This window comes from Corvus kubaryi, unplaced genomic scaffold (genome assembly GCF_017639235.1).
Source record: "Corvus kubaryi isolate FWS band 111438036 unplaced genomic scaffold, C.kubaryi_AGA036_p1.0 split3-73, whole genome shotgun sequence".
In the NCBI taxonomy this organism is placed as follows: Eukaryota; Metazoa; Chordata; class Aves; order Passeriformes; family Corvidae; genus Corvus; species Corvus kubaryi.
Window position 1 is genome coordinate 21671823 of NW_024582091.1, and position 9149 is coordinate 21680971.

At 39.8% G+C, this 9149-nt stretch overlaps 1 protein-coding gene across 2 annotated transcripts in view; it reads right to left on the bottom strand.

The window, feature by feature from the left end:
• ASCC3 (activating signal cointegrator 1 complex subunit 3) overlaps positions 1 to 9149 on the bottom strand; it is a 257776-nt gene that overhangs the window by 248016 nt on the left and 611 nt on the right. The window contains exon 1 of one of the 2 annotated variants that reach the window (XM_042016302.1): positions 9073 to 9149. The exons of the other annotated variant lie outside the window; for it this stretch is intronic. The gene's annotated coding sequence lies outside the window, so the exon portion shown is untranslated. The remainder of the gene's footprint in view (positions 1 to 9072) is intronic. 2 annotated transcript variants of the gene reach the window in all.

Consider the following 9149-nt stretch of genomic DNA (forward strand, 5'->3'; position numbering starts at 1 on the left):
ACTGTTCTGGGATGATTCCAAAGATGTGGCTTGGCTCAATAATGTGTTCATTTTAGGTATACTTTGAGATAGTTACTAAGGATTGCTATTGTTAAAAAGAAAAAAAAAAATTAAAACAACACATTTTTCAGAATAACTTCTCTTCCTTTTCCAAGCACATAAAATGTAATTCAGTTGTTAAACTGAAAAATGTCTGTAGTTTTACACCTCATTGCCTTAAGTTCCCTGCAGCGAGAGACAAGCTGTATCCCAAGCAACAGAAACTTCAAGACTTGCCTTACATGAGGAGATGTACTATAAGCAAATTTCCAACTTCAACATATATAACATGTATGTTCATTTAAACACTAGGCACAAGCCACAAATACAAGATGGGGATGGTGGAGGTGTCATTTGTTTCATCTTGCTTTAAGTTTAATAGGGGGGACTCTGTGTCTCTGTTACACCCCGTGCCATCAACAGAGGTTGAAAACAACCTCAGGCGGTTCATCTTACTCCATTCCAGAAAGGCTTGTCACTAAAGGAACACATGTATGGAAGGTAAATAGGGATGCATGTGTTTAAAGGAAGTAAAAGGAGGATGAAAAACAATAGATAAGTGAGAGAAAGAAAAAGCTTTGAGTTAATGACAGCTAAGTAACACAAATATTATTGCATCTCACTGAGGATGGCTGAGAGGACGTGGGATGCACTTCAGCAAATATAAGTGCTGTAATAGTACATGTATAATACACAACTGCATAACTGCTGGGCTAAGAGCATGCTGGAGAACTTGTTCAGATGGTAGTAAAAAAGTCTCTGTAACACACTCCTGGTAGTGAACAGCAAGCACATACAAGGATAAAGTCCCCAGAGTGAATTACTGGCCACTACAAGGTGTAATTCTGTGAGGTCTTTAAACCTTACAGTGATGTGTTTAAGCACTCAAATCACTTACCATATTTATAGATAACTAAACAAATGCCTCAAATACTGTATTATCCCCCAGTTATAAATGACTTAGATGCTTAATAGCCACTCAACACCACAATTATCCTTCATAATTAATGTTGATTTCCTTCAAAATAGGGTTTCAATAAGCCTCAAGGTGGGAACTGGATCGTTTTGTATTTGGAGCATTCTCCCAAATGTTTTTGAAGGAAACACTAAACATCCCTTTTGAGAAAAACATAACCTATTTTATCATTCACAAAGGATCTCAAATGCAATAAAATAAAAGACTAAGCCAGGTACACTAATCCTTAAGACCCTGCCTGTACATTGTTACTCAAGTCAAAAAGGAGAGGTGGTATGAGTAGGACTGCTGTCTTCTTCTTAACCACTAAGTCATTAACTTTCTTTGCAGCAAAGTCATTAGCAATGTTCATATTGCTATGAACCTGCAAAAGACAGGATGTCAGTTCTGAAGTAACTGTCTTACCAAACATTGACATTCCTTCTTGGGGATTTCTTTAGTAATTAATTATGGCTAATAAAATCATTGCATCTTGTAGACAATGCACAGTAGCTGTGTAAGCACAGTGCAACTTATGCCAAGATCCACATTTCATCTTACAGAACAATTATTCTATGAAAGCACTGAAGCACAATTTCTCATTTAGAGAAAATACTAAATTTTTTTTGTGTTAAGCAATTTTATCAATAAAACTGGTAATAATAGTGGTAATGCTGGCAATCTGAAACAGAAAAACTGCAAGTACCTAAATTACAGAATTATTTTTCAGAACATATTTCAGACATATGCAGAGTTTTACACCAGTTAAGAAAGAGGCTGTAGATTCTATAGCCCTCCTAGTAATAGACAAGAACATTAATTCAATTGTCATGTACTAAAAGTATGGCCATTAAAAGGAACACAGATTCTGGCCAACTTTGGCCATCACTAAATGAAAAGTTCCCCAAACTATCAGCTATAAATAAGCTCATCCTATTTCCAGCAGCTTTTGAGTCAGAATTTTACCAATGGTTGCAGTAGACAATACAGAAATATGTAGAAAATGACTCATTACATAAAATAAGAACCAGATGTTATTGTCCACACAAATGCATCAATTTAATTAAAATAATGCAAGTGTATTGTGCAATTTTAAGTGTTTGCTATATTTAGCAATATTTGAATTTATTGCATTCATTTAATTTTTATATAATATTTGTAGTATTTTCTAAAAGATGTCCTTTATACTTTTTCTACCATTCACTATATTGTTTGATACCTGTCATAATTTCTGAAGAGGGAAGGAGTAAAAAAGTCATTACAGAGTTTGCAGAAAACTCTCTAGTTAGTATCTTTCCAATAATACACAGCAACTGGGACCTGAAAGCTGAGTATTTTATCCAAAATTCTTCTAAAAAGTGTTTTAATTATGAATACACTATACTACTGCTCAGTGTTTCTAACAGTCCTCCCAGAAGTCTCTGTCAGCATATATAAAAACTATTCCAAAGATATGTCCATATAAATGAACTACTCAGAGTCTAGCAGTCTTTCCATGCTTATTGGATCCTTGTCTCAGCACACTGAAGGTTCAGTCCAGCCCAGTGGTTAAAAAGTTTCTTCCTATCAGAAAAGCAAACAGAGGCACATTCGTAAGAGAGCTCACTGACCTAACGTGGTCAAATATTGAAGTGTAGTGAAGATGTTTAGAGTCCCAAAAATCAACCTATAAAGACAAGCTTTTCAGTCCAAATCACACCAGCCTTTTGGGGATGCCTTGCCCTTCAGAACTTCCTCCTACTGCCTGGAGGCAATACTACCCCCTCCCCTACAAAGAGAGTTGTAAAGAAACCCAAGGTTATATGAGACACACAATAAGCTGTCCCAAGCCAGTCCACTTTTGATTTAGCTTAAATACTACTTAGCAATGCTAGGATATAGGGATGAAAGAAGTCAAAATTTCAGCCTAAAAATGTATGAAAGAAAATTAATTCAAGGTGTACCTTGCATTATAAGTATACGCCTACAGCCTGAAAACATGCCTACTTCAAGGCAGAGGCTCTTCTACGAAGGAAAAATAAGTTAATTAAAAATACATTTAAGCAACACTCAACTATTGAATACACACATGGTCCCATAAAGTAATATTATTAAAGACAGATTCCCTTGTCTTCTCTTCAGAGCTCACATGCCACACAGGCACTTCAAACAGCACGTCAGCTATTTGATGACCAGCAAGTAACAGCTTTCTAATTAATAATTTATCATTACTGCAGTTTAGAATTAGAACTTTAAAAAAAAGGGTAGTGCTGCAATGTTACAAGTGCAAATTAGAATCAAAACTAACAACTGCTGCCTACCCATCCTGGGCTGTCTGTCTATAATGCTGGCCATACATGCAAGAAGATATTTTGAGAAAGATGCCTGTACAATTTCCTACAGTGAGGAAATCCCAAACCTTCTTTTCAGAGCTTACAAATACGTCTCCTCATTACATAAGGAAAGGGGGGAACATAAATTGAGGCGTAATATAATTCTTGGATGATATAATAAAAAGGAAAATAGCCTCATTATGTCTCTAGTGATCTGAGGAGGTTAAAACAGGATTTTTCAAGCTGTACGTTTTTTTTAAATGGTTGCATTTCTCAAATCATAGTCATATTCTCCTAGAATGTATGTAAAATTTCTTAAAACATATTTTAGAAAATATGTTTTAAGCTAATACATACATAATTACACAAGGTTCTCCTATTGAACAGTTAAAAGCCCTTGAACAATTATTATGAGTATTTAGCATGGCACAACTGTTATAGGCCAACTGTTCAGATTTATAGAATCAACTTTTAAAGACACCACAGAAACAAAAATGCTACACTAACAAGAAAATTATATAACCAAGCATTTTATTTATACTCATGCTTTGGAAGCAACATAGATCTGTACCATATGATATCATGCTCAGCAGTAAAAACTCTGGGAAATGAGAAGCGAGGGGTGTGGGGAAAAAGGACACACATCCATACTTATGGGGTTTGTCTTCCCAAGCAACTGTTAAATGTCTTGGATTTTCACCCAGATTCACAGCCAAAGGGAGTGAGTGAGAGGCTGGGGGGGGGGGGCATTTGGCTACTAGCTGGGGTCAACTCACGACAAATAATAAATTTCTTAGAAGAAGTGGAAGAGAGGACTTTCAGAGATCCTCTTTACTCTTCCCTAATCTTTCAAGGAGAGGACATATTAGAATAATGGAATCATTAAGGTTGGAAATACCTCCAGGATCATCAAGTTCAACCTTTGGCCAAATACCACCATGCTCACTAAACCGTATCATGAAGTACCATGTCTGTACATTTTTTGAACATTTGTTCCCCCTTAGAGCAGCAGCTAAGACTATTGTCTTCCTATTCCTTGAACAAATTCATCAGAATCCAGTTTCCAAATAGAAACTCATTAAGTGACACAGTTCAGCAGTCCTCACCAGTTTCAAAGAAAGGAGCAGTTGTTTAAATGGCTGGCTGGTTTACAAAATATTTGAATGCAGGCAAGGTGGTCACAACTGCACAAAGTCATCTACTTATTCTCCCAACTTTCTCAGAAGGCAGTTTACAACTGGAAAACTGAAATTTGCTCCATAGTTCACCTGACAAATGCTTCAATCAGCAACCTATCATTCCATAATCATCTCTTCTTACTGTAAGACCTATTTATGTTTAAGATTCAGGCTTGTAATATCAGATTCCATCTATTTTTTAGGCCAAACATCCAACGTGCCTTTGGGCAAGCAAGAGTAACAGATGGCTCAGAGTAAACACATGCTTTAGAACAAATGATGGTAAAGTCTACGGGAAGTATAATTTATACCCGTAAGTTCCACATGCAATGAAAGGGGAGAGCTATCAACTTTTCTATCCCTAAATATCAACCAGGTAAAACATTCTCCACCTTCCTTTTAACATTATTTTTCTCTAGCACACACTAGATTTAACAAGACAGAAAAAGAGCAAGAGTTTTAATTTGCATCTCAGACTGCACTCAGCAACAAGCTGGCCACCAAACTCTAGTCCCCATGTCTATGTACGGCATAGAAGACAGAAAACACCAACTGCCCTTTCTGTGATACAGTCCACATTGCTACTGAAGCCTAACTCTTTCTTGGCTTCACTCTAGTCTAAAGGATTTTCACTGAACTAGACACAGTTGTGTTCAACTTCAAAAGAAATATCTATATCCAGAATAAGCTCAAGAAATACACCCAGAATAGGGATCTTTCACACCACTGGTTAATTTAGTGAGCACCATTACCACAGAACCACAGCATGCTGCTATTGCTTCGTTCAATCACCTTTATAGGTGTTTGTGCAGTGTTGGCGTGGCTTGACCCTGGCCAGCAGCCACACTGCTGCTTACTCACCCCCCACAGTGGGACAGGGGAGAAAAAAAGAAGAAGAAAAGAAAAAAAGCTTAAGGGTTGAGATACAGTTTAATAGAGGAAGAAAAGGAAAAATACCCCCCAAGTGAAGGAAAGAAATTTTAACCACATCCCATATGGTCACCAGTGCTCCAAGCTCCAGTTTACTGATCTCCAAAAAAAAACCATCTTGGAAGCAAAAAAAGCCCCTTCTTCTTCCTCTACCTCTGTTTTTATTTCTGAGCATGACAATACAGAGTACAGCACAACCCACTGGCCAATTTAGGTCTACTGTCCAAGCTGTGTCCCCACACAACCTCTTGCCCACCCTCTGGCCGACTTGCTGGGCTGGAAGGGTGGAAGAAAGCTTTGATGCTGTGCAGGCCAGAAACAGCCAAAACAGTGGTGTACTATCAACATTGTTTTAGACACAAATCTCAAGCACTTCAACTGTGATGAAAGCTAACTCCTAAACCTGGTACAGGAATGTGCTCACACTGGCATTGTGCAAACAGAGGCAGTCAAATTCCTGAGCGAGAGATGAGCATAAAGAATGCCCTGATTGTATATATCCGTAGGGGTTGTGCTTGCAGTAAACACAAAATTGCTCCTTTCTGTGATGTGATGAGGTATTTAAAAAGCAAGAATGGGTAAATACACAATGACTGACTATTGCTCATAATGTAAGAATAAGGAGGTACATGACAAAACTTAATAGTAACGTGAAATTAATACCAAGTAGAATGCTTTTCCTATGTAGAACATAATTAAATTTGGGAATTCATTGCCACAAGATGCCAAAAAGACTAAAAGTTCAGGTATGCTTAGATGAATTAACAGACATCAAATACCTTGGTAGCCTCTGAACTCCACAGCTTAGAAGCACATAATCAGTTATTTAAATCACTAATTACTAGAACATAATATGATAGTGAAGGTATAATTGGATTTGTCATCCTTCTGTTTTCAGTACATCAACTTAGCACCTCCTACTGGCTGCTACAGGAGAGAGACACTAGACAAACATTTTCTTTGAAAACAGAGCTACAGGGTAAAATGAAAACAGATTCTGAGGATTACAATTAGGGATTTAGAAGTCTAATGTCTCTCAGTCTGTTTCTGGGTCCTACTCTTGTTTCCTTCTCTTTTTAGTTCAGACATCAGCTATTATATTTCTAATGAAGTTTCAACTACACATTACAGGTTATTTGTTAAACTGCTTTTGATTAGATAAGTTTATCTGAACTAGAGAGTAGATTTTGGTCTCAGTTCTCTCTTCAAACATTAAAGCATAATTCAGTTTAAGAAAATGTGTAGGCTACAAAGTGCTCAAAACCAACTTCAACAATTGTTACTATAAACAATTTACCAGGAAAACAGCAAGCTGTTATTTGAAGTAATGAAGACTTCAATTTTCTACAGGGAAATTTTGTAGGAGGGAGAAAAGAAACCTGTTCAGCACTCAAAACGCCCATATGAACTAGAATTAATCCCACGTTTAACAGCTTCCAAACAAACTTTACACGATAACTAACCAGCAAGAGACAACGTGTCTTTCCTTCCCCCAGCCACCTCTGCACCCCATTAGCAGCTCATGTAACCACGTAACAGAAGACGAATGACATAGACCAGGAATAACACAGACCACCCTTAGTTCAGTGCAGTCCAGTTCAGTATTTTTAAAGGAAAACTTTTTCAGAGAAAGCACTGTAGGTCAAGAGGACGTGCAGAAATATACACCAGCTTTTTTGCGAAGGATCAGTTTTCTATTAACTCTGTAAAAAAAGTATTTTTCAACTATAAATGTTCTTCCTGAAAACAGAACACTACACCTAGTAAAACTGTAAATGATACTGAGAAGCAAGGGACTGCAACTATTTTAGGGGCCAAATTACAATCATCTTGATCATATAATCACATAATGGGTAAGGCTGAAAGGGTCCACAGTGGGTCATCTGGTTCAACCTCTCTGTTCAAGCAGGGTCATCCTAGAGTACATGGCACAGTGCAGACAGTTCTTGAGTATCTCCAGTGAGGGAGACTCCATAACCTCTCTGGGCAACTTGTTCCAGTGCTCAGTCATCCACACAGTGAAGAGAGTCTTCCTCACGTACAGGTGGAACTCCCTGCGCATGAATTTCTCCCTGTTGCCTCTTGCCCTAGTGCTTGGCACCACCAAAAAGAGCCTTGATCCATCCTCTTGACACCCTCTCTTCAGACAGTTATACACATTTATGAGGTCTCCTCTCACTTGTCTCTTCTTCAAGTTGAACAGGCCCAACTCTCCCAGTCACTCTGCATAGGAGAGATGTTTCGGTCCTTTAATCATCTTCATGCCCCTCTACCGGACCTGCTCCAGGAGCTTCAGGTTTAGCTTCAAAGCAAGTTCTGTAAACACAGAACTGTCAGAATAAAATACTGTTGTTTGAGAATTTCTTGCCTTCTCTCTGATTCAGTGGAAGTCGTGACCTAACCTCTTCCAAAGGCCAAACCAGCTTTTAGAGAAAACTGAGGTGTAACATGTAAACTGGTTTATTTATACAACTCACAAAGGCCCTAGCTAGGAGTTGGTCTGTATTCCCATATAAATGTGAAGAAAGTTCCTGCAAATATCTACACATATAATTCCAAGATAATGCAAGTTTAGTCTCCAGCGGCTAGAAGCAAGTCAGATCCAAAGAAAATCATTTTAGTACAGCATCTGCTGAAAAGCAGCATGTGTTTAATCAGACTCACCACCTCACTGATATAATCAATACCATCTTTAGATGAAGGCCAGCTTGCATCTGACCGGATGGCTGGTTTGGTTTTCTTCCTCCTAAAAATTTAGCTCTGCAACCTACCATGTGGACGTACATAAGCCTTGCTGCACTGTCTCTGAAACTTCCAATATTTTTTCTACTCATTGGCTAGACTCAAGTCAAGTCAATCCTCTGGAAAGTAACTAAGCTTGACTATTAGATTTCTTCTCTGCAAAAATTAAGTTTACCAGTTTCATTTCAACAGTACTACTTTACAGTCAATTGTTTAAAAAGGCAAAAGATTAAAGGGTCTACACCAATGTTAGTATGTTAGAAATAGTAACAAAACCTACATTCAGAACTCATAGAAGGTTTTTAGCAAACGTATTATTTGAATTCCAACATGATACACACTCCTGAAGCACCTGAAATGCAAGCCTTAGGAAGCTACAACACTGTCAGGTGTTTTATAAGAAAAGCTGGCAGTTTACCACTACCAAACAAAACGAAGCAAGTAGTACTCGAAAGGGAAAAGCAATCTATGTGACCACATGCTTCTTTCGTTCTTCATTTCTCGTTCTCTACATTTATTAACAGCAGTAGTAAGTACTGGAAGTACATTCGACAGCTGTGCGGTTCCCACTTGACCACTCCTGTCAGCGCCGTTCCGATAAGCAAAGCCCAGAAGGCGCACGAGAGGAGCACACGGCACCCGGCAGCGGCCTTGCATCACCCGCCGCGCTGCGCGCCGGGGCACGGCGAGCACTCCGCCAGCCCCGGCCCCGCTGCCGGCCCTGGGCACGCCACCTGCCCCGCCCGCCGGAGCAACGCGTGGCACCGGCCAGCGGCCCGGCTGCCCCCAAACGCCGGGCCTCGCCAGCAGCGCGGCGATGCCCCTGCCCCGGGGGCTGCGGGCAGAGACCCGCGCAGCGGCGGCAGGACGCCCTCCCCCGCCGGGGCAGGCCTCTCCCAGCTGTCCCACTCCTCACCGAGGGGCCGGACCGCAGCTCTGCACCGACCGCGGGCAGAGCGGCGCCCGACGCGGGGCCTCCCCGGCGGCCTCCAC